Source organism: Mobula hypostoma, chromosome X2 (assembly GCF_963921235.1).
Source record: "Mobula hypostoma chromosome X2, sMobHyp1.1, whole genome shotgun sequence".
Taxonomy (NCBI): domain Eukaryota; kingdom Metazoa; phylum Chordata; class Chondrichthyes; order Myliobatiformes; family Myliobatidae; genus Mobula; species Mobula hypostoma.
The window spans coordinates 36,289,085-36,311,605 of NC_086129.1; the positions used below are offsets into that span (position 1 = coordinate 36,289,085).

Genomic DNA, 22,521 nt, shown 5'->3' on the forward strand with positions numbered 1-22,521 from the left:
GACCAGTCAACGTTTTAGGCCGAGACCCTTCCTCAGAACTCATGCGTGCCTGTACTTATTGGAAGTAGAAATACTTTTCAATACTTAGGGCTGCAAGCGTGTTGTAACAATTGCTATCCTCGCCCTGATGTAGAGTTTTGACCCAAAACATTCGACATTTCATTTCCTCTGACAGATGCTCCTCAGTCCTCTGAGTTCCTCTAGTCTGGGAGATTGCTCCTCCAGATTTCAGATTCTGCAGCCCCTTGTGTGTGCCTCTGTGACAGATATGGTGTAGAGTTGAATTCAGTCTGGGCTCATCTTGGGCTGTGAATTCAATTCAATTGTACAGGTCATGGAGGTATGTTTTGACCGGGCTGTGAGCAGGGTAGGATTTTAATTGAGAGGCTGTTATTTATCATAACTTGTTTATGAGCCCTGTCTCAGCTGATTTTCTGGGCGATAGTAGGGTTTATGATGTCCACAAATTCAGAGTGTAAGAGACCGGGTTTTCATTCCCTTTAAGAGGTCACTTGACACTGGTATCTGGTGACCATTTGCCAACGCAGAGCTGCAGTTTTAGCAGCGTTTTTTTTCCAGTCTGGATCAAGTTACAGGAGCGAGAACAAGTATACCACTTGGTGACTGAAAGGCAGTGCGAGGGGAGCACACTGATCGTAATTCCAGCTCAGTGGAGAATCTCTCCACAACTATTTCTTCAGGCAGATTCCAACTAGGATTGCAGGGAGACAGAGCAAAGCTGTAAGCGGAAAACCTACAGTCTTGTTTTCAACTCTTGAATTATCATAACCTTGTGGAAGGAGGTTCAATGTAGAGCTTCAAATTAATGATTGAATGTCGTCTTCTTCAGCGAGGGTGTGTGTGCAAAGGAAGGGGTGCGGGTAAGCAAAACTAGTGAGGTATTTGGGCGTTCACACCAAGTGGATGGGGTGGGCAGGAGCAGATTGGGTGTGTTTATGTGAGGGTGAGTACATTTTGTTTGTGTATGTGTTGGCAGAGTGTGGGGGAATATGGGTTGTATGAAAGACCATATATGTGCGGTAGGTGGTGTGGTCTCTGCGTGCTAGGCTGCCTTGTGCGTGTTTGTAAAACGAGGGGTGTTGATATATGTACTGTGTGAGTGTGTGTGGACTTGTCTGTGTTTGTGGTAATTTGTTTACCTGGTGATGTGGTGTGTGGGAATGGATCTGTGTATGAAGGGTGCTGAGAGTAGATTGGAGAAAATGTCTGCATGCTTTTTGGGTGAGGTGTGTTTGTGAATGTGTTGCTCTTTCCTTTGTCTTTTATTTCTTTCCTTTTGCCTGTTGTTTGTAAGTTCTCTGAAGTGTCTTAACTTCTGGTTGCTGAAGTGTTTGCCCATGGAGTTGTTATTTTTCAATTAATCCATTAAATTTGTTGCTAGTTTTGAAATCATTATCAAATTTCTCCCTTTATCTGAGGTCTCTTATGCTGGGAAACTTTTCCTGGATATCCTTCACAAACGTGTATGGAAATACATATTTTTTGCTAAACTTTTATGAAACGATGGTTTTACCAGTGTTTAATAAACATTTAACACACCTTCCTTCATTTGATACTCTATTTCTCTTTTAATAACACCATGGATACTGTATGCACAAATTGTACTGCCAGCTTCAAAGATAGGTGGTCATTCATCCCTAAAGCTCTGTTCCTGCACCCTATTTAAAATTGTTTATTTAGTTCATTAATTATCAACTCTGTTCATTATGCCTCGTCTTTCTCCTAATATGCATAACTTTTTCTCAAAGCTTTTGCTGCTGTGTGACTGCTCTTTTCTTGAGTCTTAAGCCCTTTCAGTTTCACACCTTCTTTTGAAAAGCCTGTGAAGGTGATTTTTATAATGGTCTGTCCCTGGGCTCTGGTACTGTCTGAGCCACATAGATATGTTTTCTCCCACTGAATGCAGATGATAGATAATTGGCTTGGATTTAAAGCTTTCTGTTGCTGTTTTTCAGTGCAGCAAATATATGTATAGAGTGAGTAGCAACATTAAAAATGTACCAGAGCCCTGTCTACACCTGAGAGAAAAAGGTCATGCCTGGGCCGGGCCATTTCACTGGAACTGTCATGACTCATTAAACTCTATCTTTCTGAAGTTGATCATGGAGGGGAGGGATTGATTACAAAAGTGACTGGCTTAGCAATAGCTCTCTTTCCTCTGAGTCAGAAAAAAAATCAAGGAAGTTCAAATTTCAGTTTACGACTTCAGCAAATAGGCTGTTGCTTGCAGTACAGCACTCCTAAATTATGACATCCAGATTGGATGCTAAAACCACTTCTTAGGTGGAAAAAAAATCTCCAGATTGCAATTGGTGTCAGGTGTGAGTGAGTATGGAGATGGGCTGAGAAAATGATGAGTGTGTGCTGGAGAGATCGTTTGAAGGGAGGGTTTAATTTGGACTTTGGGGGAGCTAAACTTGTTTCTGGGGTGAAGTGTGATTCCCCACAAGCTAGATAGGTTGCATTTTAGCAGAAAATTCTCACAGAGTGGCAGGGGGTGGGTTGTGAGTGCTGTTGGGGAGGATTTAAACCAATTTGGCAGGTTGACGGGAACCCAAGGGCAGCATTTGAAGAGACGAAAGCTAAATTCAAAAAAGTTCAGAAGTAAGTTTATTATCAAAGTACAAATATGTCACTATATACAACACTGAGATTTATTTTCTTGTGGGCATTCTCAATAAATCCATAGTAGAATAATAATTATAACAGGATCAATGAAGGTCCACTCAACTAGGGTGTTCAAATAGTGTGCAGAAGATAACAAACTGCAAATACAAAAAATAAATAATAATAAATAAGCAATAAATATTAAGAACACAAGATAAAGAGTCCTTGAAAGGAAGTCCATAGGTTGTGGGATCGTTTCAATGATGGGGCAAATGAAGTTGAGTGAAGTTATCCCCTTTGTTTTCAAGAGCCTGATGGATGAGGGGTAATAACTGTTCCTGAACCTGGTGGTGTGAGTCCTGAGGTTCCTGTACCTCCTTCCTGATGGCCGCAGCGAGAAGAAAGTGTGAAGTAGAGGATAGAGGTTCAGATAAAGGAGTATTTAGAAAGGAGCGCGGGGGGGGGGGGGAACAGCATCTGTGCATTGCAGAGTCAGAGTGATGACAGGGCCTGACGAGGTGTTCCCTTGGACCCTCCGGGAGGCAAGTGCAGAAATTACCGGGGCCTAGCTGAGATATTTAAATCATCCCTAGCAACAGGAGAGGCACCACAGAGTTAGAGGATAGCCAATGTTGTTCTGTTGTTTAAGAAAGGCTCTAAAAATAAACCACGAAATTACAGGCCGGTGAGTCTGACATCAATTGTGGGAAAGTTATTGGAAGATATTCTAAGGGACCAGATATGTAAGTATTTGGATAGACACGAACTGAGTAAGGATCATGTCTAACCAATCTTCCTCAAGTTTTTTGATGAAGTTACCAGGAAAGTGGATGAAGGCAAGGTAGTGGATGTTGTCTATTAGCAAGGCCTTTGACAAGGTCCCACATGGGAGGTTGGTCAAGAAGGTTCAGTCGCTTGGCATTCAAGATGAGGTAGTAAATTGGATTAGACATTGGCTTTGCGAGATAAGCCAGAGAGTGGTAGTAGAGGGTTGCCTCTCTGACTGGAGGCCGGTGACTAGTGGAGTGCCACAGAGTTCGGTGCTGGGTCCATTGGTGTTTGTCATCTATATCAATGATAATGTGGTAAACTGGATCAACAAATTTGCGGATGACACCAAGATTGGGAGTGTGGTAAACAGTGAGGAGGACTATCATGGCTTGCAGAGGGAAAAATGTGCTGAAAAACGGCAGATGGAATTTAATGCAGACTAGTGTGAGGTGTTGCACTTTGGTAGGACCAAGCAGGGTAGGTCTTACAGTGAACAGTAGGGTACTGAGGAATGTGGTAGAACGAAGGGATCTGGGAATACAGGTACATCATTCATTGAAAGTGGCGTCACAGGTTGTTAGGGTTGTAAAGAGAGGTTTTGGCACATTAGCCTTCATAAATCAAAGTATTGAGTACAGGAGATGGCACGTTATGTTGAAGTTGTATAAGACATTGGTGAAGCCTAATTTGGAGTAATATCTGCAGTTTTGGTCACCTACCTACAGGAAAGATGTAAGTAATGTTGGAAGAGCACAGAGGAAATTTACAAGGGTGTTGCTGGGTCTGGAGGACCTGAGTTATAGGAAAGATTGAATTGGTTAGGACTTGGAATGTAGAAAATTGAGAGGAGATTTGATAGAGGAATACAAAATTCTGAGGGATATAGACAGGGTAAATGCAAACAGGCTTTTTCCTCTGAGGTTAGGTGGGACGACAATCAGATGTCATGGAGTAAGGGTGAAATGTGAAAAGTTTAAGGGGAACATGAGGGGGAACTTTTTTCACTCAGAGAGTTGTGAGAGCGTGAGAGTCTGCTAGCTCAAGTGGTGCATGTGAGTTCAATTTCAAAGTTGAAGTGAAGTTTGAATAGGTACTTGGATAGTAGGGGTATGGAGGGCGATGGTCCTTGCGCAGATCAATGGGAGTAGGCAGTTTAAATGCTTTCACTATGGACTAGATGGGCCAAAGGGCCCCTTTCTGTCGCGTACTTCTCTGGTTTTATAACAAACATGTAATGGAAGGGATCATACAAACACAAGAGTGTGCCAGATAGCAGAGTAAGGCGAAGGAAGATTGATAATATAAAGTTTTTTTTTTAAAGTTTCTGAATGCATGCAGCATTCATAACTAGATGGGAGAGATGATGGCACAAGTAGAAATAAAGGTAATGATCTTACAGCTATTGCAGATGTGATTACAGGTTAACCTGGGCTGGATCTGAAGGAAGTGGAAATGGGATAGCTCTGTTAATAAAGGATGAGATCACTGTAGTGGTGATTAGCTCAGAATGTAGAATTGGTCTGTGTGGAGATGAGAAACAGAAAGGGAAAGAAGTCATTGGTAGGTGTAATATAAAAATTACCTAATAATAGCTATATTGTGAGACCAGTTACAAATCTAGGAATAATGGAGATACGTACTGCAAATACCCTATGCAATTTTAATTGCTGTCTAGATCAGACAAATCAAGTCAGAATCAGAATCAGGTTTATTATCACCGGCATGTGACGTGAAATTTGTTAACTTAGCAGCAGCAGTTCAATGCAATACATAATATAGATGAGAAAAAAAAATAATAACAATAAATAAATAAGTAAATCAATTACAGTATATGTATATTGAATAGATTAAAAGACGTTCAAAAAAACAGAAATACTGTATATTTTAAAAAGTGAGGTAGTGTCCAAGGATGGCAGAGGGGAAGAAGCTGTTCCTGAATCGCTGAGTGTGTGCCTTCAGGCTTCTGTACCTCCTCCCTGATGGTGACAGTGAGAAAAGGGCATGCCCTGGGTGCTGGAGGTCCTTAATAATGGGCGCTGCCTTTCTGAGACACCACTCCTTGAAGGTGTCCTGGGTACTTTGTAGGCTAGTGCCCAAGATGGAGCCGACTAAATTTACAACCCTCTGCAGCTTCTTTTGGTCCTGTGCAGTAACCCCACCCTCCATACCAGACGGTGATGCAGCCTGTCAGAATGCTCTCCACAGTACATCTATAGAAGTTTTTGAGTGTATTTATTGACATGCCAAATCTCTTCAAACTCCTAATGAAGTATAGCTGTTGTCTTGCCTTCTTTATAACTATATCGATATTTTGGGACCAGGTTAGATCCCTCAGAGATCTTGACTCCCAGGAACTTGAAACAGCTCACTCTTTCCACTTCTGATCCGTCTATGAGGATTGGTATGTGTTCCTTCGTCTTACCCTTCCTGAAGTCCACAATCAGCTCTTTCATCTTACTGACGTTGAGTGCCAGGCTGTTGCTGTGACACCACTCCACTAGTTGGCATATCTCGCTCCTGTATGCCCTGTCGTCGCCACCTGAGATTCTACCAACAATGGTTGTATCATCAGCAAATTTACAGATGGTATTTGAGCTATGCCTAGCTACACAGTCATGTGTATATATAGAGAGTAGAGCAGTGGGCTAAGCTCACATCTCTGAGGTGCACCAGTGTTGATCGTCAGCAAGGAGGGGAGGATATGTTATCACCAATCCGCACACATCGGCCTCTGAGACAAAGATCACAAGGTCATCATGTGCAGCAGGGATTTTCGCCCTTGAAATAGCCATCCGCAAATCATACCTAGTTTTCTGGCACAGGCCTGGGTTGCCGGGCTTGAATTGGTAAGGATAGCAATAAAGAGAAACCCATAGAGTGTATTTGGAATGGTTTCTTAGAGCAACATATTGAGGAACCAACCAAGGAATTAGCAATTTTATGCCAGGAATTCTGAAGTGAAATGGGATTTATTAATGAACCTATAAGTTTGGATACACTGGCACACAGTGATCATAGCATGGTAGAATTTTATATTCAGTTTACAGGTGCAAAACTTGGGTTATGAGCTTGTATACTAAATTTATATAAAGACAGTTATAATGAGGACAGAGTTAGCTTAAATAAATTGGGAAATAAATTAAAGCTTAAGATGATATCAGCAGTAACACACATTATAAGGAGATGTTTTGTACTTTTCAGCAAAGGTAAATTCTGGTGAGAAAGTATGGCTTCACAAAAATGTGCATTATGTTAATCATTGGCTGCCTAAGGAAGTAAAGAATGGTATCAAATTGAAAGAAAAGCATATAATGTCATCAAGGTCATGTAGACCAGAGAATTAGAGATGTTTTAGAAAGCAGCAAAGGATAGTTTAAAAATTATAAAATGTGAGAGGATAGAATATGATTGTAAACTAGCAAGCAATAACAACATGTAGCAGCTCTTGTATAAAAAAAGGAATAATATTAAAGTAAACAACAGGAATTCTGCAGATGCTGGAAATTCAAGCAACATACATCAAAGTTGCTGGTGAACGCAGCAGGCCAAGCAGCATCTATAGGAAGAGGCGCAGTCGACGTTTCAGGCCGAGACCGTTCACCAGCAACTTTGATAATATTAAAGTAGATGGTTGGTCCCTTAGAGGATGAGATCAGGGCTTGTCCTGTTCAAATGAAGCCACAGAAAGAGGATAAAGTGATGTGCTCTTGTTGAATGCCAGACAGGATATTTGTCACCAAAGCAGGGGTTGATCAATAATTGTCATAACATTGTCAAACACATTAGATTCCATTTTATCAGTTCCAGTATTAAGTCATGTTAAAATGTCAATTTGTATTTATGTAGCAAGCTGGAATAGTTGCCTTGTGTTTCTCTTGGCAAAGCCTGTTCAAAGTTTTAAGTAAATTTACTATCAAAATGCATATATCACCATATACAACCCTGAGATTCATTTTCTTACAGGCATGACATACGCGTGCAGAGATTTCCCTTCTCCACCTCTCCCCAACTCGCACACCTTTCTCAGCAGGTCAAAGGGCCTGTTCTCCTCCCAATCCATCTTCACCAACTGCTCCCTTGCTCACATTTGCAGCTGCAAGAGACGCAAAGACTGCACTTTCCACTTTTCACCATCCAGGGACCAAACAGTCCTTCCAGGTGAAGCAGCGATCCACAGGCATTTCTTTGAACCTACTGTACTGCAATAGTCCTCACAATGTGGCCTCCTACACTTTGGAGAAACTAAACATAGATTGGGTGGCTCCCTTGCAAAGCACCAGCTTTCAGCCCACAGGGGATACCTGAAGTTTACTGCTACCTGCCACTTTAATTCTTCATCTCACTCCCACTGACCCATCTGTCTGTGACCTTCAGCAATGTTTACCAACATATGCTTGAGGAACAACACCCAGTCTTCTGTCTAGGCACATTGCAGCCTTCTGGACTTGGTGTAGAATTCCTCAACTTCTATTAACTTGCTGTTTTGTATCAGAACTGGACCATGCTGTCGTAATTTTTTTTCTGTCTTACCAGCGCAGCCCGACCTGCGAAACATTTGCTACTGCTCTAAATTTTTTAGTATTTATATTCCCTTATCTCCCCTGTTTCCCCGCTCTGTTCGACTGCCCTCAATTTGTAGTTCCCTTCAGTCATCCTCATTAAGCTATCAATTACATTACTTTATTTGCAGCTCATCCCATGTACAACCTAAGTGTTGCCGTATTAGAGATATTCCTTTTGTCCTACCCATCTTTCTCTAACCCTTTTGGTAACTCAAAGCTAACTTTTAAAAACAATTCTCTTTCCTACCTCTAATGAAAGATCTTCAGCAAAACTTGTTTAACTGTGCGTCTCTCTGCACAAGTGTTGCCTGGCATGCTGAACGTTTCCAGCAATTCCTGTCTTTATTTTAGACTTCCAGCATCTCCAGCCGTTTGATTTTCTGAGCTTGTGCTGATCCATGGCCAGTCTCCTCACCCAGATGCAGTGCACTTCATGTCATCTGGCCTCTTCATATAGTCCCTACAGCAAATCGTAGACTTGAGTTGTTCCTGGTCATTCCAGGGATGTCACCCAGCCAGAAGCCTCCCACCATTCATTGCTGCACTCCAGGCAAAACCTGGATAATTGATGAGCTAGAATGACTAGGTGACAGGTGAATGGGGTGTTGGAAGGTCAGAGAACAGCGCTGTGTTTGGGCCACTTGCTGACATGTAAAGAAGGGATATTAGCCTGGTAACTACAGGATGACAATGGGATATCAGAAAGAATGGGACAGAACAGCCAACTTGTTGCTTCTGATCAGATGTGATGGCTACCGTGCACACTGATTAGGGAAATCTCAGCGACCTCAGCAGAGCTCCAACCTAAGGTAGAGACAGCCGGACAGTGGCAAATCTCATTGACGTGCGCAGGATGTGTATATATACAGGTAGGTGCTGGAAAAAGGCCAGTAACACCATGAAGGATCCCACCTACCTTGCTCTTGGACTGTTTGTCCCGTTCCCATCAGGGAGGAGGCTACGTAGCATCCATGCCAGGACCACCAGACTCAAAAGCAGTTAGTTTCCCCAAGCAATAAGGCTGATCAACACCTCCACCCACTAACCCACCACTCCACCACTCCATGCCCCCAACCACCACTACTTAATCGTTTCCTGTCAGAGTCACATTAAGTACAGACACTCCTGTGCCTACCATCTCTTTATGGACATACAATCAATGTATATAAGCTATCTAATGTATTTATATTTATTGTGTTGTTGTTATTATTATTATTGTTGTTATTATGTTCTTTATCTTATTGTGTTTTTTGTGCTGCATCAGATCCATAGTAGTAATAATTTAATTCTCCTTTACACTTGTGCATAGGAAATGACATTAAACTACATTGAATGTTAAATCAGCCCTTGATGCACTGATGGAGACCATTGTGAAGGCATTCCTGTGCGCCCCCCCCCCAAAATAATACCTCACAGAAAAGGCCTGCATCTGTTATTAAAGAATGTGGGAATAAAATAGGCCAGTGAAACAAAATAGGGAATTTGTGTGATTCAGTTATTAATTAGATCAAATTTTTGATACCTATGTTATGTATATTTTTGCTTTAAGGTGCATCTAATTATTGTGTAATATAGAACATAGAATAGTACAGCCCATTTTGCCGACCCTCAAACCCAGCCTCCCATATAAGCCCCCACCTTAAATTCCTCCATATACCTGTCTAGTGGTCTCTTAAACTTCACTAGTGTATCTGCCTCCACCACTGATTCAGGCAGTGCATTCCACGCACCAACCACTCTCTGAGTAAAAAACCTTCCTCTAATATCCCCCTTGGACTTCCCATCCCTTACCTTAAAGCCATGTCCTCTTGTATTGAGCAGTGGTGCCCTGGGGAAGAGGCACTGGCTATCCACTTTATCTATTCCTCTTATTATCTTGTACACCTCTATCATGTCTCCTCTCATGTCTTCCCTCCAAAGAGTAAAGCCCTAGCTCCCTTAATCTCTGATCATGATGCATACTCTCTAAACCAGGCAGCATCCTGGTAAATCTCCTCTGTACCCTTTCCAATGCTTCCCCATCCTTCCTATAGTGAGGTGACCAGAACTGGACACAGTACTCCAAGTGTGGCCTAACCAGAGTTTTATAGAGCTGCATCATCACATCCTGCGAATGTTGAATATTCTGACACATCTTCATGGATTTTAGCACTGGCAGAAGATATTATAGAATAATGTAAAAATATGGTGTTAATGATGTGCTAAGTTTGATCTCCTGGTGTTAACACTCTAAAACTAACCACCCAGTGTGCTAAACATAAAATCTTATTTGTGCTTTTGCATCAGAGATATAAAACCAACTGTGATCAATTAACTGCTTTGATAGTTTCCAATCCAATTAGTATTGGTATAAATGTGAGCAAAATTTCTGATTCCCAGATACACGTGTGAGTGCTGAGGTACTTTCAAAGGAAATGGACATGCCCCTAGGAACGAACAGTTGAAAAGTGTATATTAAATGATTATTATATGACGTATCTGTTACTTCCAGCACCTAATTTTTTGGAATTTTACGAAGTCATACAGCCATCACCTTAGAAGGGGAATGCTGCCAGGTGCTGGTTGAGCAGTATAGTGTTGGGCATGCAACGAAAATGTGTTTTTAAAATAATCTTTAATCGTGTGAATGTAATTGAAGGTCTAAGGCAAGATGAGTATCCTCCTCCAGTCATTGATAAGCTTATAAATATTTATTCCCTACAGTTACTTGGGTATAAACAAGACAAAGAGTCAATATGAGAGCCGTGAGATGCAGGATTCCCTGTCAAAGAATTTTAAAAAGAGATGCAGTGATATCGCAGTGCATTTCTGGTCAAATTTCACTTTATATCTTTATTGTTTGTAATGGTCAAATAACTCAATTCAGACAAGCTTAGCGTTGCTTTGTATAATTTAGATAAATGAATCCTTGCAGAAGCAACATAATCAAAATAAGATTTAACTGTAGAGACATTTACCTACAATAACTGCCATAAATTAGTTGTGCAAAGGCACCTGCTGATACCATAGGCTCCTAACTAGAATATTTCAGACCAGTCCCACAAACTCTGTAGATTTAATTTACAGATTGACAAATTATCTTTATATGTGGCATATAGCTAGCATCTTTGGACAGACTATGTATATAACTTGCATGTATATCAGTGTGAACTAGTCTGCATTAAATTTTGCAAACAATTCATTCCAGTAAAAGCGAATTTGTTCATAGCCTACAGCTCATATAGCAACTAGCGTTCTGACCCAATTTTCTATGATTATATTGGCTACAGGGAGGAGGATGTAGGGAGTAGATAATTACTCTAAACCCTTCAGAATTTTTTGTGATTCTGCAATGGGCCGATCGATGTTTTCTGGAGTGCATTTTTTTCTTTAATCTGAGTTGGTATTGAATTATCCACGTGGAAGAGACAGTGATAACCTCAATCCTACCATGCGGGGTCTCGAGGAGTAAAACATCCTGTTGCTACCCTATTATATGAGTCACAGCACCTGAAGCGTTACATGTAAAAAGTTAATCTCTCAATATTCTCTTTGAAGGCACATGTTGTAAGGTACATTACTGTGGGTATTCACATTGCATGGAGTACCTTCCTGAGGTTCTATATGGTGTTGGAGTATTCTGTGGTACTGTAGAGTGGGCATTTACCTAGGGCACTAAATCTAGAGAATGCTGTAGGCATATTACTGTCTAACGGAGTGTCAAGTGATAACTCTGGGGAGAGGTAAGCTGGTTACTTTCAGAGTACGGGATGCTCTGATTGCTATCACTTCAAATTGTTGTACACAGCATTTTAATGTTGCTGCAACTTTCTTCACCTGAAACCAGTAAAGGAGTAAACAGAAAATATCACCAGGAAAAAGACTGTTACTGCTGAGAAGAGCCTCCTGTAAATGTTTTGGGATATCATAGTCTGCTGTGTGATGTAATAATGCCTTTCACGACCTCAGCAATGCTAGTTACTTCTGTGACATGTGAAATGCAGCATCCATTGATAACTGCTGGATGATCTGTTTTGGTTATATTAGCTGAGGTATCAGACCTCTGACTTAGGGGTCACTCTCCTTTCACTCTACAGTTGGTTTTTCTTGAAGTTTAAAAAAAAAATCTCCTTTCCATATTGTCCTGCAATTTCCACTTCTTTGTGCACAGACATACTCTCTTTCTATTTCAGGTTGTAGGCTTTCTATAATATTGCTTTTGCTTGTTTTTCCCAACCAAAATAATTTTGTGTTCTTTGAGAATATCTCTGCTCTTCTCTGAGTGGTGTCATCCATTTGTTTTTACTATCCATTTTTCAAGGCATTAAAATCTGCAAAGAATATTTCGACACCGACAGATATCAATCATTTGCTATTTTGGCTTTGTGAGGATGGTTAACATTGCTATCTTTCATTCAGTGTTCAGATTATACATGCACAGTCAATACTTTTCTCAATTACAAATGAAATGGGAGAATATTGGGAATATTAAATTGGCTTGTGGCTAGTTTGTAGAACAACTCCATTTAACTTCCTTTATTCCCTACCTTTTACTGATCTTGTCCAGCAAAGTTCTTTATTGTGAAGCAACTAATAGATACTTAAACAAAAACAAGGAAAAGCAATATTATAGAAAGCCTACAACCTAAAGCAGGAAGAGAGTATGTCTGTGTACAAATAACTGGAGATTTTTTAAAAAGCATCAGACTAACACTAAATGTAGAGTCAAAGGAGAGTGACTCCCACCCCACCCCCCACACTCAAGTCAAAGCATCTGATAAAAGAATACTAGAACCTAGGAACATACAAAATAGAGGAAGAATAGCCTGTTCGATCCTTTGAGTTTGGCTTGCCGTTCATTAAGGTCCTGGCGGATTTTCAGTACCATTTCCCAGCACCGTGCCTTATCCTGTGATCCGCTTAATAACCATGAATCTATTAATCTCAGTTTTGAATGAAGTTGATAACCAAAAATCCGCAGCGTCCTAGAGGGCAGAATTTCAACTGGGAGTCAGGTGCAGCTTTATGGAATAGTGGCAAAGAGAACACAACTGTTGAAAAGAATTTCATGTAAAATCTTGGCTAGAGTTCGTCAGCTGGAAGAAGGCTCTGTGGTCTGATGAAACCAAAATTGAGCTTTCTGGCCATCAGACTAATAATAAATAAACAAGTACAGTAAATCAATTACGTATATTGAATAGATTTTTTTAAATGTGCAAAAACAGACATACTGTACATTTTAAAAAAGTGAGGTAGTGTCCAAGGGTTCAATGTCCATTTAGGAATCGGATGACAGAGGGGAAGAAGCTGTTCCTGAATTGCTGAGTGTGTGCCTTCAGGTTTCTGTACCTCCTACCTGATGGTAACAGTGAGAAAAGGGCCTGCCCTGGGTGCAGGAGGTCTGCAATAATGGACGCTGCCTTTCTGAGACACCGCTCCTTGAAGATATCCTGGGTATTTTGTAGGCTAGTGCACAAGATGGAGCTGACTAAATTTACAACCTTCTACAGCTTCTTTTGGTCCTGTGCAGTAGCCCCTCCATACCAGACAGTGATGCAGCCTGTCAGAATGGTCTCCACGGTACAACTAAGGAAGTTTTTGAGTGTATTTGTTGACATGCCAAATCTCTTTAAACTCCTAATAAAGTATAGCCGCTGTCTTGCCTTCTTTATGACTACATCAATGTGTTGGGACCAGGTTAGATCCTCAGAGATCTTGACAACCAGGAACTTGAAATTGCTCACTCTCTCCACTTCTGATCTCTCTATGAGGATTGGTATGTGTTCCTTCGTCTTACCCTTCCTGAAGTCCACAGTCAGCTCTTTCGTCTTACTGATGTTGAGTGCCAGGTTGTTGCTGCGACACCACTCCACTAGTTGGCATATCTCACTCCTGTACGTCCTCTCATCTCCACCTGAGATTCTACCAACAATGGTTGTATCATCAGCGAATTTATAGATGGTATTTGGGCTACACCTAGCCACACAGTCACGGGTATAGAGAGAGTAGAGCAGTAGGCTAAGCACACACCCCTGAGGTGCGCCAGTGTTGATCATCAGCGAGGAGTATATGTTATCACCAATTCACACAGACTATGGTTTTCCGGTTAGGAAGTCGAGGATCCAATTTCAGAGGGAGCTACAGAGGCCCAGGTTCTGCAAGTTCTCAGTCAGGATTGTAGGAATGATGGTATTAAATGCTGAGCTATAGTCGATGAACAGCATTCTGACGTAGGTGTTTGTGCCCTCTAGGTGATCTAAAGCCATGTGGAGAGCCATTGAGGTTACATCTGCCGTTGACCTATTGTGGCGATAGGTAAACTGCAATGGGTCCAGGTCCTTGCTGAGGCAGGAGTTCAGTCTAGTCATGACCAACCTCTCAAAGCATTTCATCACTGTGGATGTGAGTGCCATCGGGCGATAGTCATTAAGGCAGCTCACATTATTCTTCTTAGGCACTGGTATGATTGTTGCCTTCAAAAGCAGAGCATTCCTTCCATGAAGCATGGTGGTAGCTGCATCATGCTGTGGGAACACTTCACTACAGAAGGCTTGTGAAAGCAGAGGGTAAAATGAATGCAACAAAATACAGAGAAATCCTAGAGGAAAATCTGATGCAGTCTGCATGAGAACTGCGACTTCGGAGATTTTTTTTCCCAGCAAGAGAATGACCCCAACCATAAAGCTAAAGCTACATAGGAATGGCTTAAAAACAACAACGTTTCTGTCCTGGAGTGGCCAAGTCAGAGTCCAGACCTCAATCCGATTGAGAATTTGTGGCTGGACTTGAAAAGGACTGTTCATTCACGATCCCCATGCAATCTAACAAAGCTTGGGCAGTTTTGTAAAGAAGAATGGGGACAAATTGCCGTGTCCAGATGTGCAAAGCTGATAGTGACCTATCCACACAGACTCAAGGCTATAATTGCTGCCAAAGGTTCATCTAAGAAATACTGACTTGAAGAGGGTGCGTAATTATGCAATCAATTATTTTGTGTTGAATAATTGTAATAAGTTTAGACCAATTTGTAGAAATTTTTTTTCTCTCTGACACAAGTCTTTTCTGTTGATCAGTGTCATAAAAGTCATATTAAGTCCACTGTGATTCAATGTTGTGAAACAATAAAACATAAAAACTTCCCAAGGGGAGTGAATACTTTTTATAGGCCCAAAAACAGATCCCTGTGAATCTGTTAACCCCAAAACAATTCCTTTATTCCCATGCTTTTGCTTCCTGTGTGATGATTTTTTTTTTCCATGGCAGTACATTAACTCTGGTTCCATGTGCTCTAAACTTGTTGACCAGCCTCCTGTGAGGAACTGAATTGATACCCTTTTAAACATCCAAATGCATCACATCCATCAATTCTCTATTTATTCTACTTGTTACATCCTCAAAGCACAACAGATCAGTCAAAACACAATTTTCTTTTCATAAGTCCATGCTGAATATGCTCAGTCCTATTATTCTTTACAAGATATTCAATTATTACATCTTTGATTATAGATTCCAGTATTTTTCCCCACCACAGACATTAGACTCAGAGGTTAGTCCCTGTTTTTCCCCCCTCCCTCTGCTTCACTTTTCTTAAGTTGTGCAGTGACATTTGCTGTCCTCCAATGTACAAGAACAATTCCTCAAACTATGGAACCTTAGAATATGACAATTGGAGCATCCACCATTTCTAAAACCATCTTTTTCAAAATTCTGGGACATAGATTATCTGGGCCCCCCATTTCTATATTTCAAGTCAACTATCCCCACTTTCTGAGGTTCAAATCTGAAAACTACCTCAGGTAACCCAAATCCTTTCTGGCCAGAGTTTCATTCTTCTCTCAGCAGCAAGTTCCTCCCACTGTGGTCAAAGCATCTAAAGGCTTGAAAGGTGTGCACCTCCCACCCCCCATGGCAAATGCATACTTTCCTAGGGTGTTAGTAATCTATAGATACTAGTGGTTGCCTGGAGCTGTGTGATGTGATGACAAAGTAAGGTAATGTGGCTGCATGGAGGAATTTCCTTGCTAGCTTTGGGCTCTTGAGCCATTGCCTATGAGATAGTATTGAATGTAGTTTTTGCATTTTGCAGCCTGGGAACTGATTAAAGGATGTGGCCTTGACTTAATTCCTCGCCTCTGCTTGTTTACTTACGAGGCTGACTTGTTTCTATGTCTTGGGAGCAACTAGGCAGAATCTTTAATTCCAGTCAGACAATGATCGTAAATTCATGTGCCAACACCCTAGGACTGTCGAATCTCCTGTGTTCAAGCTGGTTGGTTTTAAATCTAATTGGACTTCCTCAGTCACAAAACCGTGAGCTGTTTACTGTTTTGCTTGCAGAGGGCTGGAGGGCTGGAGGGCTGGGTGAGGTTCTGTCAGAACTTTTGACAATTGACAGATACTAAAATATTAAGGGTGGATTTATAGAGGCTTGAGATATTTTATTACGTTAGAATTAAAAATGCTCTTTTATATCAAATGTGTATTCCCTTGTGTGTAGAAGATGAAAGGGCTATTAACTAGAAGTAGAACAGTGGCTTGGTAGTCGCACAATCACTCCCGTCAAGTACGATATTCTCCTAAAGGGTTGTAATCCGGGATGCTAGGGTGGATTCACTTAATGGAGACCGCCTGTGCATGACTTTGTTTAATGTGGGGAAACGGATGCGCTGGCAGCCACCACACAGTCCTTGACAGACTGGGGTCAGGGCTCGGTGGCTTGCAACGCAAGATGGGGGCTCTTCACTGCTGCAGCCGTCCTCCACCTTCAGTGCTGTCGTGATGTGTCATCATTTTCCACCAGCTCCACCGTTACGGTCTTGTCTGGAGCCTCCCCCTTAACCTTACTGTGTGGGTGACCTTACCAGGAGCTAAGCGCCAGTTAGGTAAACTCCAGAGGATATCGCTGTCAGGATCTCGGGAACACACAAGCCTCTCCATCATGACAAGGTGATGATCTTAGAGAAGAGCAATGGCATAGAAGTGAGGACAATTAATTCAAATGCATAGATTTAAATCCTACTTTGGTTGCTGGAGAACTTAAATTCAGATTAATAAAATAATCCAGAGTTTATAAAAAAAAGTACCTAGTCTTTATAATAATGAATATAGAGTTAGTAGGTTGTTGCAAAACCTTCTGATTTACTTTAATCTCCTTCAGAGAAAGAAATCAGCATTCCTGACCTAGTTTGGCCCATTTCTGACTCCAGTCCTACAACATTCTGGTTAACTCTTAGGTGGCTTAGCAAGTGGTTCAGTTACTCAGGGCTTTGTTTCTCAATTTTAACATGAGGAAAACTGGTCAGGTAACCTGTTATTGACCTAGTCATTAGATTAAGATATTGCAAAGGCACTCCCACACCAGTCAACCTCAGAAAGAGCTCCATATAAACACCTGGGGACCAGTGAATCTCTGCTCTTTATTGGACAATACTTAAGATAGCCCTATGAAACCAAGCACTTGTGGACTTTGGGTTGAAGTCTTCTGTGTTCATTGCCAAGAGTAGCTTTGTAGCACAAACATTCATTGACCTGAAGGACTTGGCTTCCAAATTGAGTTTGTGACAGGTCATCGGAGCTAAGACAAGACTTCACCCTTGTCAGTTTATATATTACGGGATACATTTGTTCGTGGTCCCTGTATGTACCACCTACAAAGTGCACTGCAGATTCTCAGCACTGTTGCATTTACAGCACCTCACAAATCTGACAATTATCATCTTGAAGGACAAGGTCAGCAAGCCCATTGGAATAATACCATCTGCAAGTTCCTCTCCTAGTTGTACATCATTCTGATTTGAAAGTGATCCTTTACTGGCATAGATCTAAATACAAGAATCCCTATCCAACAGCAGAGTGGGTATCTCTGTATCAGATAGACTACATCAATTTTCTCATTTCCTTTGTTCTTGGAGGATAAAATCAGATTGTTGCTTTACAGCAGGGTGAAAGTTGAGCCTGGCAAGAGTTTATAGTTTAATTAATATTGCAACGGACATTTGTGTTGTCTTGTGGCATTTTGCCAGTACAGATTGTGTTTGGGAATTTAACCTGAATTCTTTTCTTAGGATTGCTTCATAGCTGATGGGAATTAATTCAATCAATATTGGACAATCATATTAGGAATCAAATAAATATGGAACAGATTGATTGACTTCAACTGTTTTTACCTGGTTTATAAGTTTAAATATTTGAAATTTGGCAATTGAATCTAAAACTGTGCAAATGGTGACTAAGTATTGGGAGTGTCTAACTGTATATTAGAATTGGAAGTCAGTCAAACAGGCTCTTTGGCCCAAAGCATCTATGTCAACCAATGTGCCTTCCTGAGCTAGTTTCATTTTCCTCTAATTGGCCTATTTTCTTCTCGTCCCCCCCCCCCCATCCATATATCTGTCCAAATGTCTTTTAAACATTGGAATTGTACCCAACTATATCATTCTGGCAACTCGTTCCATGCACATACCATCAGGATGGTCGGGGGAATGTGTGCAGGTCTCCTTACCTCTAATCTGAAAGCAAAGCCCTCTAGTTTTAGACTGCCATAACATGGGGAAAAGACTGCAAAAGAGTGCGGAGCAAGTACACTATTCTGTGGAAATCTCAAAGGAGAGGGGAGAGACCTGTGATTTTATTAACACAATCTGGTACTCTGCTATGCACTGCCTCTTCATGTGGTCAAGTGTGGACAGTGACTGGAAACTGAATGACCAGCTGCTGCAAAGTGACTAGCTGTAGCTCCGAGAACTTACTGGTGGATAATGCCACACTGAGTGGGTGGGCTCATCTGATTTTGGATTCCTTATCAGGAAATGAAGGAAGAGGATAATTTTAGATTCGCATTCCTTTCTGTGTTGAGATAGCTGAGCCACAGTTAACTCTTCTCTACATAGCCAGCTGGGACTAATATGATCTAGAATCAGCAGGCAACGCCACAAGCTTTAGGAGCTAGGAACACAGTAGTACGGAAGTAGAGAGGCAAAGGTACTCTTTAAGTTAAGTTATGCAGTTCTAACTGCAGATCCAGGTGATATCACTGCTGTGGCATGTGCTTGTCACTTGAACTCTCATGGTTGGATTACTGTTTCCATATTCTGAGGGAGTCAGCAGGAGAGGAATTTTCACCTGTGGGAATGCTGCCTCTGCTGAAAGTGCTCTGTGGGCACTGAGGATCCAAGATGGCAAAATCTTGTCATTTCCGTTCATGTTTCATGGCATCTGACAGTGCAATGGTCATGAATCCAGCATAGAATGTAGCTGGTGAGTTTATGTTATGCAGTTTGTGTGTGGACCCAAAATCATTATCCCATTTAAAGAGAATTATATCATATATGTTCTGTTGTGGAATTTGCTGCCCTGAGAAAACATTTTTATAAAAACCCTCTCTAATTCTGACTAAAAATGTTTCTTTATTATACAAATGTTTCTTGATGAAACCTTGAGTTTTGATTTTTATTTAATCTTCTCTAGAGTTCAAATTGCCGTTATTATAGTGATTAGTTCGACAAGATGCATTTTGCTTCAACACCTTGTATTCTGTCTGGGAAGCTTGAACACTGATTTTTCTAACTTCAGTAATCACTCCACCTCCCCCTTCTTTTTCCAATATTTATTCTGGTTATCCTCTCTCCCTTCTCTCCTCCTCCCCTGCACATCACCTCCCTCTAGTTCTCCTCCTCCTTCACTGTCTTCCATGATCTACTCTCTTCTCCTTTTTGATTCCTTCTTCATCCCTTAACCGCGGCCACCTTTCACCTCCCAGCTTCTTCCTGGAACTCTCCTCCTTATTCTGGCGTCTGCCTCTTTCCAGTCCTGATGAAGAGTCTCAGCCCAAATCATCGAATGTTTTCTTCCTTTCCATAGATGCTGCTTGACTTGCTGAGTTCATCCAGCATTTTGTGTGTGTTGCATTTAGCTGAGCAATCTTGCTGTAGGATGATGTATATATTTAAGTTTAGAAATATTTTAACCAAAGAAGTCCATGTAGAAATGTAGAGCCCAATATGGACCAAAGTGGCAGCCAGTGCAAGAAGCCAAAGGATGTATGTGAGAGTTTAAATGAATACTCATTTGTATTCACTAAGGAAAAGAACATCATTGTTGGATATTCAGAGATGGGGACTGTGAAATTCCAGAGCAGAGGGATGGTGAACCTTTTTGAGACTGTGTACCCAAATTGCGTTAATCTTCTTTAAAAAAAAGTCTCTCTCATGCCGTGGCAATTTTGAAGAGTGATTAATGAATTAGTAGCGATAATTCAGGAAAATGGATGAGTCCTGTTGCTTATTTACATGTACTCATTGTTTTACTGTTAATAGAAGTATAAGTGACATTGGGAAAATGAAGAAATTTGGAAAACCTGTTCAAAAATTACTAATCTTTTAAAGAGGCAAGAAATATTTATCTTCTAAAGTGACACAGTTTTGTTATTGTAACTGTTTACTATCCAAATACAGTGGATTCCAGTTAATTGGGCCATTGGTTAATCGGGGCAGCCACTTATTTGGGACAACTCTTAAAGAACAAAAACTAATTGAGAAAATAGCTGGGTTTCCAGCTGTTGAGACACTATGCTGCTTATTTGGGACAGGAAATTGTTGCCAAACAGTTTCTAACTAGTGTCAGTCACGGCCACACAAAATGCACACTAGACTCTGCAACGTGCTTGGAGTGAGCAGTTTTTAAATAGTGTCAGTTGCATGTGCTTTTGGTCAAAGAGCAGTGATTTTTGTCACTGATAGTTGATGAGAAATAAGCAGTAAGACAATTCAGAACTGTTTTGCTCACTGTGGTTTCAAGCATTCAGGCATGGAGATGCCACAAACGGCCAGGAGGGAAAATGAAACAATTTCACTACTTCAAGTTAGGAGCTACGAAGAATTTGAAGGTATCGACAATCATCTTGACTGTTAATTCTTAAAACTTAAATGAAGATTTGGGGAATGCAATCAATGAAAGCATTATTTGGAGGCAGTCCATTAACTGCACTAGGTGGCTACGCTGATTTTGTTCATTTACAGTCAATCAAAAGAATATGACAGTGTGCATTGGATGAATTCCTCTGTTGATAAATATTAGAAACTAATACACAGTTTTATAGTAGTGGTTTTGATAGTGTTCTAATTTGTTCTGTATTTCATTTAAATACATAATTTTTTACTTAGTCTGTCTTTTTTTTAATATCTTTTTAACTACTTCCACGAAACCGGCTAATTGGGACAGCCGCATAATTGGGCCAAAATGGACTCATCCCAATGTGTCCCAACTAACCGGAATCCACAGTACTAAAGTCTACACCAGGTCTGTGGGGATTTCAAAACGTGACATCCAACGTCACGTGTCCTTTAAACTGTCCAGCTGGAGCAAAGTCAGTATGAGACGTTTCCTGTGAAAACTCTCACTGCTCTCGGGTTGTAAAAAATAATTTGCTGCTTCATTTGGCAGTAAAGGTAATCATTTTTTACGGGTGAAGTTTAAAGAATTGAGGGGCAGCAGTGCATGTCGCGTTCTGACAATTTTTTGCACGTGCCATCTGGTTACCGCCCTCTGCCTTTGAGCATGGTTTTAAAAAGGACATATTAGATGCCTTGAAGGCCTTGAGGCCCTCTGCTGGTCAGGCTTGACCATGGATATTGAGTCTCAGCTATCTATGTGATGCACCAGCCAGGGCGATAGGATATGGAAAGTAAACTGTTGCCCATGCAGCAGTCTGCCTCTGTCTACGCAGCTGATGAATCCGAAGGAATGGCAGAGATCGATATAGTTTGGCACCAGCGGTGTTGCAGGAGTTGCCAGTCAGCACTGAACTCAATGTGGGACTGCCGTAGGGACTCCAGCTCCGGATTTTTCCTTGGGGTTTACTCCCGAAGCCTTCCCCGTGAGTGGGCATGGACGCAAGGCAGCCGAGGTTTGAGATCAGAGTTTTCCTTCTCCTAGATGAGCTGCCAACCACAGCTGACAAACCCCACCTGCCCAAAGTTAAAGGAGTTAAAGATGTATAAATCCCAGGGACTAATGAGATTTAACCCAGGCTGCTATGAGGTGTTGGGGGGGGGGGGGGAGGGAAGTGATTGCTGGAACCCTAACGATCCTCACTGGTAATTCAGGGCTGTGAGGCCTACATCAGTCAAAGGGAAGTTCTTGGAAGAAAGTTCAGAAGGACAGGATTAATGTACACTTGGAAAGGCAAGGAATAATCAAAAATGGTTAGCGTGACTTTGTTTGGGGGCAATCCATCTGATCAATTAATTGAATTTTGCATTGATGATGGCAGAGTAGTTGATATAAATGTCTTATTGAGGACTGTGCAGACCACAAAGTTTCAGTTGGGAAATTGGCTCAAAAAGGTTAGAGCCCATGAGAACCAAGGCGATATGCAAATTGGATTCAAAATTTATTTGATAATTGGAGAGGGAGAGTGATGGTGGGGGGGGGGGGGGCGGGGTGGTGTTGTTTAAGGGATTGTGACCACTACTGCTTGTGACCAGTAGTGTACTGCAGGGATTGGTGTTGGAACCATTGCTGTTTGTTAGACGCATTAATAATTTGGATATGAATATAAAAGGTGAGTTTGCAGATGACATGA

The 22,521-nt window shown here is 41.3% G+C and overlaps 1 protein-coding gene across 3 annotated transcripts in view; it reads left to right on the plus strand.

Moving 5' to 3' along the window:
• Positions 1-584: 584 nt before the first annotated feature.
• Positions 585-22,521, plus strand: part of LOC134340901 (ubiquitin carboxyl-terminal hydrolase 2-like) — a 138,509-nt gene continuing 116,572 nt past the window's right edge. The window contains exon 1 of one of the 3 annotated variants that reach the window (XM_063038484.1): positions 585-741. The gene's annotated coding sequence lies outside the window, so the exon portion shown is untranslated. Of the gene's footprint in view, positions 742-871; positions 882-2,581; positions 2,626-22,521 lie in introns of those variants that run through there. The other 2 variants (XM_063038483.1, XM_063038485.1) reach the window with 2 other exon arrangements.